The sequence below is a fragment of the Sorex araneus genome, chromosome X, assembly GCF_027595985.1.
Source record: "Sorex araneus isolate mSorAra2 chromosome X, mSorAra2.pri, whole genome shotgun sequence".
Lineage (NCBI taxonomy): Eukaryota > Metazoa > Chordata > Mammalia > Eulipotyphla > Soricidae > Sorex > Sorex araneus.
The window spans coordinates 241181146-241195072 of NC_073313.1; positions in this window are offsets into that span (position 1 = coordinate 241181146).

The following is a 13927-nucleotide window of genomic DNA, read 5'->3' on the forward strand; positions in this document are numbered from 1 at the left end:
CTGACCCAAGTTCAATCCCTGGCACCTATATGGTTACCCAAGCACGACTAGATTAATTCTTGAGTGCAAAGCCAGTAATAAGCCCCAAAGATTGCTGGGTGAGTACCCCTCCCCCCACCAAAAAAAAAGACTGTGTAAGAAAAATCTGTGGCCATCAAGTTTGATGTCATTAGTACTTCATTAAGAGGAGAATATTTTTGCTATTTTTTTTATCATCGTGGCACAATAATGTTAATGTTTATGCTTTTGGTGAATAACTTTACTGTATATCTACCTCCATCAATGGACCAAAGATCTTCTACTATGATCCTTAATGTCACTTCTAGTCCTCTCCTTCCCTCCCAACCCCTTCATGCCCCTCCATCCCCACTTGGCAACCTCATATCTGTAGTCAAAGACGTAGGACTTGTTTTGGATTCACTGGCTATTGTCTACCTCTTGCTTTATCTCCATAAATCCCACATGTTAGTGAGATCAGTGGCATTTGTCTTTCTCAAGAAGGGAATGTGTGAAGTGGCAGTTCTGAATGCATATATGTGGTGATGTTGTGGATCCATCTGGTCAGGCCAGAAGCATAATTTGGATGTCAAACACAATTGTTAATGAAACTGTATTTATTGGGAGAGGGAAGAGGACCTCCCAAGGCCAGGCTGGTAGTTCAAGGCTACTTGGGCCCTGTGGTGCCAGGGTTTACCTGGGCCACCCTAGCAGGGCTGGAGATCTCCAGGGCCATACCCTGTAATGCCCAGGAGACAAAGTAGCGCCAGATATTGAACCTGGGTTAGGCATGTGATAAGCAGATGCCATTACTGCTATACCATCTCTAGGCCCTTTTTGTTTAGCATTATCCTCAGTATTAAAGGAAACTTGTAATCACCCAGTCAGGTTTGTTCCTGGCTGTTTTTGCCAAGGCCACAACTATGTCTCCTCACTTTGTCTTCGGATTAATTGGAAGTGTTGCTGTAATTCAGAGTGCCCACCTACTTTGTCAGCCCTTAAGGCCAAACTCAGAGAACTTGTAGAACAGGAAGCTGGTATTTGACATGCCTATAATCCAGAGTAGTTGTAGCTTCTCTATGCTTTTCTGACCTGGTTCTAGAACCTAGCTTCTTAAACTCTAGATCTTGACCTCATGTGGGGGGGTCATGGAATAAATGTGTAGGTCATGTAAAATTTGGTGACAGTGAAAGTTTTCTGAATGTATGATGACCAAAAATTAATTCAAAATCAACTTTTTAATAAATCTGCTGTGTTTCTGGCAGTGCTCACCTTTGTGAGCACCACTGTATTTCGTGAGTGTATTCCTTTATTTTGTATTTTTTTTTATTGTATTTCTTGAGTCTTCAGTAGAAAAGCTAAAGAAGCTCTGATCTAGGTGAAAACTTTTTATGAAGGACAATGGCATTTTCCATTGATAAGAAACCCTTGGAAGTCTTAGAATCTCTACAATCTATGGGAAGCTTTATTAACAGTAGGATCTTAGATGCCAAGATCTCATGATTTGCAAACTTTATGCCTTGCTTTAGAGGCGGAACTCAAAATCCTTTCTGCAGATCCAAAACACAACGAGGTTCTAGGACTGAATTCAATGGTATTTTTTTAAAAAAAGACACTCTCTTCACCCCCATATCTATACACCTTCCAGAATTAGATCTGCCATCTAAAATGACAAAATTTAGAATTTGTGATTGGCATGTTATGAGGGGGAAAAAATTCTCCCCACTCAGCTCAGTTCTTCTCTGGCTGCTCAAATAATGAAATTAGCGGTAGACAAATTAACAGGCTAATTTTGCATGTACAGGGATCCTACATCAACACCATGGGAAGGAAAAGTAAAATGAGGTATATATTCTGAACTATGCTGCAGTTTGTAACAATAATGGGCCTCATTCCCTTGATCCTGAATGCGACAGGGACGAATGGAGATGTTACTGGCTCCTGCTCGAGCAAATCAATGAACAACGGGACAACAGTGATACAGTGATACAGTGACAGCATCTATTATAATCAAACACTTTTGTTTTTTTAAGAATATGCTAACAGGGGCTGGAGCAATAGCACAGCGGGTAGGGCGTTTGCCTTGCACGAGGCCGACCCGAGTTCGATTCCCAGCATCCCATATGGTCCCCTGAGCACTGCCAGGAGTGATTCCTGAGTGCAGAGCCAGGAGTAACCCCTGTGCATCTCCAGGTGTGACCCAAAAAGAAAAAAAAAAAGAATATGCTAACAATCCGAAGTTTACCTTGGAAGAAACAAATGAAAAGGAACAAGTTTGCATGCTATTTTTTTCCTACACAATGTCCCAATATGGCAATTTCTTTGCTTTTCATTTGTTTCTTTTTTTTTTCTTTTTTGGACCACACTTGGCAGTGCTCAGGGTTTATTCCTGGCTCTAAGTTCAGGAATTGCTCCTGACGGTACTGAGGGGACCTTTAGGATGCCAGGGGAAATCAACCTGACTTTTCAACATGCGAGGCAAATGCCCTCTCTGCTGGACTATCACTCTGGCCACAATGTTGGAGTTGAGATTCCTCAATTTTGAGAGAACATTAAGCCAAAAGTTTGTAGAAGACCACACAACAGTACAGAAAGAAGTGGAAGTAGAAAGTGTCAGTTTACAGAGCATGATTTCGCAGAGAAGGCTATAAACAATGTTTAATTGTCTTGTTTCGGGGAGAAGGCTATAAACAATGTTTTCAAATTGTCTTGATCTGAAATTCTCTGCATTCCTAAAAGTTAATCTGAGTATTGTCACAGGGGAAACTTGGCACGCCTGATAGGCCTTTTCTATTCTTTTTTTTATTATTATTTTTATTAGTGAATCAGCGTGAGGTACAGTTACAGACTTATAGACTTGCGTTTCAGTCATACAATGATCCTATTCTTAATAAGACCTTTAGAATCTCCTGTAGCTTCTCCTTTTCTGAGGGGTCTCACCCTTTTGTGGGTAGTGCCTTTGTTTCTCCATCTCCAAAAAGCTCAGGATTTGCATCTTAAATAGATGTGCTCTTCTTCTTTTAGTGCTGACTAAGGACATTTGGTCAGGGACAGGAGTGATTGTTTAAGAAACAAATCAAACAAAAAATCAGAACTGATGATTATCAGTTTTTAGTTTGAGAATTGATTTAGCTCACTTTTTCTCCTTTGTAGAGTTTCAGTGACCAGCTAAGTATAACCAAGAATTAGATATAACAAGAATCAAATGTTTTCTTTAAAGTTGCTTAATCTTCCCTTTCTTTTCCCATTTAAAAAAAGAAGAAGAAAGCACAAAAACAGGTCCAGGAGATAGTACAGTGAGGAGGGAGTTTGCCACATTCAGTCAGCCTGAGTTCAATCCCCAGAGAGCATTCATTTAGTCCCACCAAATTCACCAGGAGTGATCCTGAGTTCAGAGCCTGGAGCAAGCTCTGAGCATAAACAAACCAAAGCATACCTAAGCAAACCAAAACAACACACAATCTGGGGGTCTGGGATGTGACTAATTGGTAGAGAGAGATTGCCTTGCACATATGAGACCATGAATTTCATCCCTGGCAATGCCCCACATTGCCAGGAGTATTCCTGGGGCCACTGTTGCAGGCAGGTAGATGGGAATGGGGGCCCACTGGTAATTAGCTTTGTTTGTTTGTTTGTTTTTTATTGAATCACTGTGAGAACGGGCTGGAGCGATAGCACAGCGGTTGGGCTTTCACCTTTCACTTGGCCAACCCGTATTCGATTCCTCCGCCCCTCTCGGAGAGCCGGGCAAGCTATCGAGAGTATCGCGCCTGCTCGGCAGAGCCTGGCAAGCTACCCGTGCTTATTGGATATGCCAAAAACAGTAACAATAAGTCTCTCAATGAGAGACGTTACTGGTGCCCGCTCGAACTGTGAGAACAGTTACAAAGCTTTCCAGTCTAAGTCTCGGTCATACAATGATCAAACACCCATCCCCTCACCAGTGCACACCCTCCACCACCAAGAACCCCAGTATACCCCCATCTCACCTCTCCCCTCGCCTATGTAGCAGATGATTTAACCTTACTCTCTCTCCTCTTTGATCACATTCAATAATTAGCTTTTAAGTTAATGATAAAAACCAAGAAGAAATTGCTGAGTCACTCTCCTTGGAGCTGCCCAGAAGCAGAAAAGAGACTGTCTTGAGATGCAAACACTGAGCTCCCTGGAAATGGAGAAAATGAGCCTCTACCCAGCCAGGTGTGATCCCCCTAAGAAAAGGTGATGCTCCAAGAGAAATGAAGGGCCATAACGAAATGAAGACTACTATCAAAAGCTCTAGACTCTTTCCATCAACAATGCCTTGCAGCATATTATATATAAAGCCCAGACTACATACTTGGCAAGGGCAATACAGAAAAACAGTTCTACTATAAAGCCACCTGTGTAAGGCAAATGAGATTTACATTCTACATCTTGGAGGTGTCCTCGTCTTAATCTAAGATCTTTCCTCTCAGCTTGAACACAGTTCTCTCTCTCTTTCCCCTCATATTTCTTCGAACAAAAACTTGACTTCACTAGGCATCTTGTCTTGAAACTCTCTACTGCAAGGAAAGTCAACAATCAAGGAAAACCTGGGCAGGGGTTAGGGCTAACTTTCCTTTTTCTTTCAAGAGCAATTCTTCCTTCCAGCCCCAGTCCACAGCTTCTTAAGAACTCGGGTGGGGGAACCCAGCTGCTACGTTGTGATGATTAAGAAGACTCCACGTGTGGCTTGGCAGTTGCCCTGCGGGGCTTGGCAGGACATGAGCATCCTATGGCAGAAGTTTCCACACCACCACTGAGTATCTCACACCACAAAAGCCAAGCCACGAGATCTGGTGCCAGGTTGCATGTGCCCAGAGGAATGGGTGATCTTTTTTGTAAAATTCACACAAAGTGCTTTAGGGTGCAGAGATAATTAATTTATCTGCGGTCATAGTGATAGCACAAAACCAGATTTTCCTGCGCTGGTGTATTCTTGAGAATTGTATGAAAGATCCGCACATAGAAGTAGGAAGGTTGAAAGTTAGTTTATTCTCCAGATAAAATAGATGGGTCTGGGTGCCTCCCCAGATGTCCAGGCCTCTCTACTACCTGTGAACAACATCATCAAACCTGTTCCTGACACTGCCGGTCCCATGAATGACTTCCCTGTCTCATACCACGCAGTCTACTCATCTCCTGTGAATGATGACCAGGTCCTGTCTCATATGCTTTCCTCAGTCTCCGGCCTTGACCACGTGTGTATGGATAAGATTCCTGTGCTTAGCACTTAATCACTATCTGGCCGCCTGAGCCCTGCCTAAACCTGAGCTTTCCTGGGAGTATGAGCCCTGAGCAGCAGGAGGATTGCTCCACGGCTTGGAAGCTGGCCTCACATGCTGAGGGAAAAGACAGCTCAGATAGAGAAGGGACCACCAAGTAAAGGATGCTTAGAGAGCCCGCTCAGGATGGGAGATGTGTGCTGAAAGTGGACTATAGATCCAATATGATGGCCACTGTATTGCAAACCACCACACCCAAAAGGAGAGAGAGACCAAAAAGGAATGTGTCTAACAGAGGTGTGTGTGTTGGGGGGAGATGGGATGGGGAGAGATACTGGGATCATTGGTGGTGGAGAATGGGCACTGGTGGAGGGATAGGTACTGATCATTGTATGACTGAAATGTAAGCAGGAAAATGTGTAAGTCTATAACTATACCTTATGGTGATACATTATAAATAAATAAATAAGAAAATGGTCCAATAGTTCCTCATGCTCTTCTTATAAAAAGATACTTGATGTCACTCTCATTGAGATTGGGGGTGGTGTTTCCATCCCTTAAATCTGGCAGCCCTGCAATTATTGTAGAAACTGAACTATGTGACTTCAAGACCAGGTTTTAAAGACCCAAATGGAGTTTGACTCAGCAATAAAAGGAACGATCTATAAATTATGCACGGTTGAATGGACCTAAGGGCCTTTATGGACAGCCAATAAGCTAATCTTGAAAGGTTTCATAGTCTAGGACCTCATTAATGGAACATTCTTGAAATGGTGAAACCATGGTGATGAAGAACAAGTGCATGGCAACCAGGGCACAGGTCTAGGGTGGGTGTGACTATCGTGATAGCACAAGGGGGTCTCTGTGTGGAGCAGATTTGTATGTTGATTGTGGTGCTGATTATATGCATCTTTGCATGAAATCAAGTTAGAAAGAATAGGCACACACACACACACACTCACACACCTGAGAATGTGAGAACTGGCAAGACAGAAGTCCATTGTCTGGGTAATCATCAGTCTGGTGGTGCAAATGTCAACTTCCTGGCTAGGACATTGGTTCACAATTATAAGCCTCATCACTGGGGGAAGCTGAGTGCAGGGTTTGGGGGGTTCTATGACTTCATGTTAGCTTATGACTAGCTCAAAATCAAAGGTTATTTCTTTGTTTTTGAAAGACAACAGAGTACAATCTGTCCTCTTGAGATGCATGTTTTGCAGCCCAGCTGTGATGATGCAATGAGGAAGTCCATGGATGACACCCCCAAGTAGGGTTCTAGCCAACACAAGTGAGAAAATATTTATTCAAGATGATTCCAGCCACTTGATTGCAGGGAATGGGAGAACTGCAGTTTGAACTCCAGCTGCACTGGTAATGGGAGTGAGATTCGTAAGTGAGAACTGCCTTGCTGAGCCCTGTCAACCTTTAGAAGCAATGATAGAATACTCACTGATCTAAACTGATGGTTTTTGAGATAGTACATTGGGCTGCAAAAGGTGAAAGGTGATTGGAAGACTGCCCTTGTGACCTGGGCACCTCCGTGTCACAGTGTTTTATTAATGAAATGAAGAAAATGGTAGTAACCACGAGGTGAGTGCAAGCATGGAATGGTGAATCATCTAAAAAAAATCTAGGGCAGTGCTTGTATAAGTTTAATAAATGTTAGCTATAGTCATATATTTGTATATGTAAAGTACATATTTGTGTATGTAAACTCTAGCAAATAGACAAAACAAACAAGCTGAAGAGAATAGCCTATTTCATTCTGGGTCATGTCCAAAATAATACTAAGTGACTTGTCTCTTTCTTATCCACAGAGATGGAGAGCCAGTCACAGAAGTTGGCAAAAGAGTGGCTTCTATCTTGAGCATATCCTTAGATGACCCCTACCCTCTGGTTCGCTTGTGGGATAAATGTACACTCTAAATATAAAGCATGGCTCTAGGAAGTTATCTCCCCTCTACAGAAGAAGTGACATGTTCTTCCATATCTTATCATTTTCTTTTTGCATCAAAGAATGATCTTTTATGAAAAATATCAGTTACTTGAACTAACACAAGCTATTTTGGAAGCCTGTTTTGTAATATATAGCATTATAAAAGACCAGACTTTGCTATTTTTCAGTACACAAAGTGCTAATTCAAAGTATCCTTAAACCTCCCTGATTTTTACTACCTCATTAATTTTTTTAAAATTGTGGGCCAAAGAGATAGTATAGAAAATCAGATGCTTGCCTTGCATATGGCTGACCTGGGTTCGATCCTTGGCATCCCCAAGCACCACCAGGAGGGATTTCTGAGTGCAAAACAGTCAGTAACCCCTGAGCATCACTGGGTGTGACCCCCCCAAATTAGTTTATTATTCCCATCCTAGTTTTACCTCCTAACCTTGTCATTATTGTCATTGTTCCTTTTAATAAAACCAGCAGATAATCTTTGGAAGGAAGAATTGGTAGGAGAGGTAGAATTTACTAGAAGGAGTCCGGGCTGGATTCTGAGATGACCACCAGAGGTTAAGGGGCAGAGTGTCCTGACTTCACCGGGGCATCTCGGAGGTGGGGAAAATTGAGTTTCCTTCCCCACCCCAAGCAGAACCCTGTCAGCCAAAAACCTCCAGAACCCAACCACACTCAAGAGGGGACAAGCCTCACTCAAGAGGGGACAAGCCTCACCCAAGAAGGGATGAACCTCACTCAAGAGCGGACTGGCAGAAAAACCCAGCTATGTGGGAACATGTGACTGAGATCTCCAAGCCCGCTTGGATTGGGACTGGGCCTCCTCCCCCACAGCTCCCCAGTTTTCCAGTAGCTTGGCAGTCACACCCACAAAGTGACCCGGGGCCATGTAATCTCATCAACAGCCAAGACCCAGAAACTATAAACTAAGGCTCCCAGAAGAGAATGACGTAGAACTTCCTGGAGTGTGCAGCCTGAACTGCGACCTCATACACTCTGCTTCACTTACTTATCAAAAGTAGCACACACTTGTTTGATTTTAACATACTTGCATGTATTCTCTTATACTCGGGCTTAAATGGCTCCAGAATGAAATACATCAACCTTCACATACTCCCTCTTCTTGTGTTGGGAAAGTGCTTGGTGCTGGGATTGGTGTTTAAATATTATTTGTAATGAACTATTGTGAACTACTTTTATGAAGAAAAAAAAAGACAGAGTGCCTTAAGGGTTAGTGCTTGAGCCAAATCTTAGGGGGGGTCATTTCTCACACCCCAGTGAGGAATCCAGCTGCCTGACAGGGCAGAATACTATGCTGCAATAGAAACCAGCATTTGAAAAATTACTTAGTTCAGATATTTTAAATGCCAAATCATTAACTCATAGGTTCTGGTCCTTGCCTCTGATCTGTATTTTTTTTTTTGGAGGTTACCTTGAAATCTGGATTGACTTTGGCTAACTCAGCTCAGTCAATCTTGTATGCAATACATCACATATTAATATATTACTTTCTCTAGACAGAGATAAATAAGAGAGAAAGTTAGTGTATGGGGTATGGGAATATGAGGAGGTTCCAGAGAAAACAAATTTAGGAGGTTAGACACACAGTATTCGACTCCATCATCATCATCATTATCAGGATGTTTAAGCTCTTTATTTGGTGTCACAAGAAAGACATTAAAAATATAACTGAGCATATTCTATCTTTGTAGCAGCTGTGACAAAGCTATGAAGTATATGTCCTGGTTGTATCTATGCATCTTTTACATTCAAAGTAGTCCTGAATGCACATATTCATTTTATCATATAAGTCTGGAGTTAATAGAAAAGTTTTCTGAAAAGCAGGACAAATATTCCAAGAGATTTGGGACCAAGAACTACTGATTTACATGATCCCGCTTTGCAAAGGGGCCCACACCAGCCCTACTACTACTCTCCTGACCCTACCATTGGGAGTTCTTTTTTTTTTTTTCTTTTTGGGTCACACCTGGCGATGCACAGGGGTTACTCCTGGCTCTGCACTCAGGAATTACTCCTGGCGGTGCTCAGGGGACCATATGGGATGCTGGGATTTGAACCCGGGTCGGCCGCGTGCAAGGCAAATGCCCTACCCGATGTGCTATCGCTCCAGCCCCACCATTGGGAGTTCTTAAAGAAATGGCAAGGGCAAAAGCCCAGAACCATTACCTGAGAATATCTACAGGTTTAGAGATGGAAGAAAGGAAAGAAACTGTAAACAACACTTTTTACCAGAAAATCTATATGGAAAAAAAAATGCTGATACTAGGAAGGGGCAAAATATCTTAAATTGTATCCATTTGAGATTATTTGCAGTTATAACCATAATTATTATCCCTTTTTTTCATTTTTGCCTTTTGGGTCACACCCCACAATGCTCAGGGGATTCCAAAATGTTCTTGGCTCTGCACTCAGGAATTACTCCTGGCGGTGCTGGGGGGACAATACGGGATGCCGGGGATCAAACCCAGGTCGACTGCATGCAAGGCAAATGCCCTATCTGCTGTGCTATCTATCACTCCAGCCCCCCTCTTTTTCTTTAGTGTAGTTCAGGTAATGTGTTTATGGTAGTGTTAATGATTATTATCTCAATATACATCAGATCAAGATCAAGATCAAGGGGGTGGGTAAAAAAAAAAAGATCAAGATCAAGATCATGATCATGTAGTTAACTGCATCTCACTACCACTGTGAAGTGCTTTTGTTGTTATTGGATATAACGCCAAAAGTCCTTATGTGACATTTAGTCTGCACACCTCTTCCTCCTTGCTTGGTAATCTCAATTTTGAAATCCAGGGTCAAGAATATGTCATCATTTTTCTGGTGGGTGGGAGGCAAATGGAGATAGGAGGACATTAATGGTTGGAAGTGAACACTGGTGAAGGGATTGATGTTCAAACATTGTATGCTTGAAACCCCATCATAAGTGAGTTTGTAATTTTATGATGATGAAATTTTTTTAAATCGGAAAATAAAATAAAGTACTTTGTCATCATTTGTCTGTTCTCTTGTTTCATTTGTATATTGTAGATGAATGAGATCATCTGGTATCTGTTCTTCTCCATCACTTAAAGCTTAACATGATGCCCTCCAGTTCTATCTAACTTGCAGCAAATTGCAGGATTTCCTCTTTTCTTATAGCTGCATAACAGTCCATTGTGTATATATGCTACTGCTTCTTCATTTATTGATCTATCTTTGGGTGTTTGAATTGTTTCCATATTCTGACTACTGTACTAAGTGCTGCAATGATCATGAGTGTGTGTGTGTATACATATATATCTTCCAAATTAATATTTTTGTGTTTTTAAGGTAGATGTCAATAAGAATAATAACTGGGCCATATGGAACTCTAGTTTTACTTTTATGAGAAGTCTTCATACATAATTTCCTCAAAGGTTGAACCAGATGACATTCTCACCAACAGTGAAAGTGAGTTCCCTTTAACCACAGCCCCACGAACACTGGTTGTATCCTGTCTTTTTGATATATGCCATTCTCCCCAGTGTGAGGTGCCACCCTCTTTTAGGTGGTAATAAACTGCATTTTGGGGGGGGGCACATTGGAGGCATTCAGTGCTCCAGGTACCATGTTGTGCCAGGGATTAAACCCAGAGTTTCCATGTATGTGCTCTATCCCTTTGAGTTATATGCCAGCCTAGTCAATAAAATTTAAATTAACTTACATCTGGTAGCTTTGGCCTAGCACCCTTCTATGGTTCTCAAAGTTAAGCATGTGTAAGTTTGTCAAGCATCTGCAAGTTTGTTAACCTGGAGATTCCTGGGCCCTGTGTTCAGAACATGATTTAGTAGGTAGAGGCCAGGAATTCATATTTGAATATCCAATTGATTATTTGGCTCATTCCAGATGCCTCTCATTTGAATAGTCTTGGTTCATACACTGAGAACCACTTTTGTCTCAATGCACTGAAAATACAACTGTTTGGCTTCTATCTGCCACTTACTGGCAGACCCTGGACATAACATTTTTATTCTCCGGGCCTCAGCTTCCTCCTATCTAAAAAGCTATGATAGCTTATAGTGGGAATTCAGTGAAAATGGTTGTCAACTTGGGGCTGGAGAGAAGTAAGGCAGGTACAGCACTTGCCTTGCATGTGGCCAGCTCAGGTTTGATCCTCAGCATCCCATGTGGCCCCCTGACTCCTGCCTGAGGCAGAGCCAGAAGTAAACCTGAGCACCTGAGGTATGCCCCTCCCCAAACAAAAACAAGACAAAAATTTAAAAACAGACTAGGAATAATGTGAGTGCAGAGCCAGAAGTAAGCTACGAGCAATACCAGGTGTAGCCCAAAAAACAAAAAAAAATTTTAAAGGAAAAAAGAATTAAAAAGAAAAGGGTCACACTTAAGTTCCACCAACCCTTATCCTCGTTAGAAAATGAAAACAGAATATATTGCTTCAGCAAGAACTTGTGTTCTAGTGCCAACAACTGACAGCAAAATATTTGAAGCAAAGTTTAACTGCAAGCTTGCAAGTTGAACCTGGTGTAAGTTTAACCTTATTTACCGAAAACCACATATCCAGAAAGCAGTGTATTCTCTAGTACCACAAACTGTCAGCATAAAAAGCACAGGTCATTACTTTTGCCTAGAACCAATATGTATACTGCTTTTTGTTTTTCCATAACTCTAGTTTTGACTTTTCTTTTTTTTTTTTTTTGCCTATGAGGTACATCTGGCAGTGCTCACGGCTTATTCCTGATGCTCTAAGCTCAGGAATCAGTCCTAGTAGGGCTTTGAGTTCTATATGGGATGCCAGCAATTAAACCAGGCTTGGTAGAGTGCAAGGCAAACACCCTACCCACTGTACTATCCAGTCTTTTTTTTTTTTTTTTGAACCACATCTTGCAGTGTTCAGGAATTATTCCTGGTGCTCTAAGCCCAGGAATCAGTCCTAGTAGGGCTTGGGGGAACCATATGGGGTGCTGGCAATCAAACCTGGTTGACTGCATGCAAGATAAATACCCTACCCATTGTCCAGCCCCCTGTAAGTTTAGTTATGAAAGATGTGGTTGAGTGACAGACTACATACCTGGCATATTTTGCAGGGTCACACCGGTGATAGTCAGGGGCTACTCCTGGCTCAGCACTCAGAAATTACTCCTGGAGGTGCTCAGGGGACCATATGGGATGTCGAGGATCGAACCCGGGTGGGTTGCATGCAAGGCAAACACCCTCCCGTTGTACTATTGCTCCAGTCCTCCGGCATGTAGTTTTGATTGCTAGCAGAGTTGTTTTTTTTAAAACAACATAAGTACATAAAATGAAAGAACTGTGACTCCAGGTACCTGGGCTATTTCCATCTACATACCCCAACTAGTCTAACTTGTCTGGAATTTTCCTCCCTACTTTCTCAGGATTTCCTTCTACTTTCCTTGTCTTTCTTCTTTTAGTCTGCCCTATACCCAAAGAGTGCTGTTAACTTATTCATTCTCCAAATGACAAACTGTCCAATCTAGGTGCATATGCTGCCCGAGGCTGTGTGCTGCTTGTGCCCGAGAGCCCAGGCACATGTGTCGCCCACATTTCCCCTCTTGAGGTGTGTACTTTTATGCTTTCCTATCTAATGCTGGGGCATGTGTAGGGGCTCTCTTCACCATTGGAAGAATTCTCTCGAGTGTGTTGCTCTGTCTCTCTTACTCTGCACTCTCTCTCACTTTCCCTTTCCCCCTTCCCTTCAAAAAACCCTCTAAATACAATGTTTACTTCAAAAAAAAGAAAAAACTGTCCAATCTAATTCCCTCTTTGATTGGGGGCCACAGCCAGCAGTACTCAGAACTTCCTCCAGTCTCTGCACTCTGGAACTCTGGCAGATGCAGGGGATATGGAATCCTGAGGATTAAAGCCCAGTTGGCCGTGCATGGGACAAGGGTCCTACCTGCTGTACTATTGCGTTGGCCCCTAACACCATTATTTTGTTCCAAGTAACATTTTCTTTTTCTATCCACACCTGCAAATGTGTAGGTGTAAGCCCTTGCTCCTGGCTTTTAGGCCAATGTCCCCATTGCTATGTAATCAAAGCTCTCCTCCATGCCTCAGTTTCCTTCCCTATATTATACATAGTTAGGATACTAACCAGCTTTTCTCTGGCAAAGTGTCAGGAATTTGGAAGCCTCTTTGACTTGTTCCTGTTCTTCAGAACGGCATCTCCTGGACTATCTCATCCAGGCTATATTCTTTTCTCAGGAGGATCTACCCATTCTTTGTCTATTCTTAGTGTCATTGCCCCATTATCTTTTCCTACTGAAGTACTAATCTTCTTTCTCTAACTGTGCACACCACACAGCTCTCTCTACTACAATTCATTATAAATGCTGCTCAGATTGCTTTTTAAAAATAAAATAATGATCATGTCCCTCTTTTAAGCCTTCCTTGATTTTTTTGCTTCATCTTTGCTTTTTGAGTCATACCTGGCAATGGTCAGAGGTTACTCCTGGCTCTGCACTCAGGATTAACTCCTGGCAGTGCTTGGGGGACCATACGGGATGCCAGGGATTGAACCTGGGTCGGCCACATGCAAGGCAAATGCTCTACTCATTGTACCATTGCTCTGGACTATCTTTTGGTTTTTTATCAACTTTATACTAATATGTGAACTCCATAGTGTTAGATATATTCATTAATATTTCCTACTTGCCCATTTTTGTTCTGTCTTTGGTTCTGTTTCCCTTGACCTTCCTGTTCATTTTCTCTA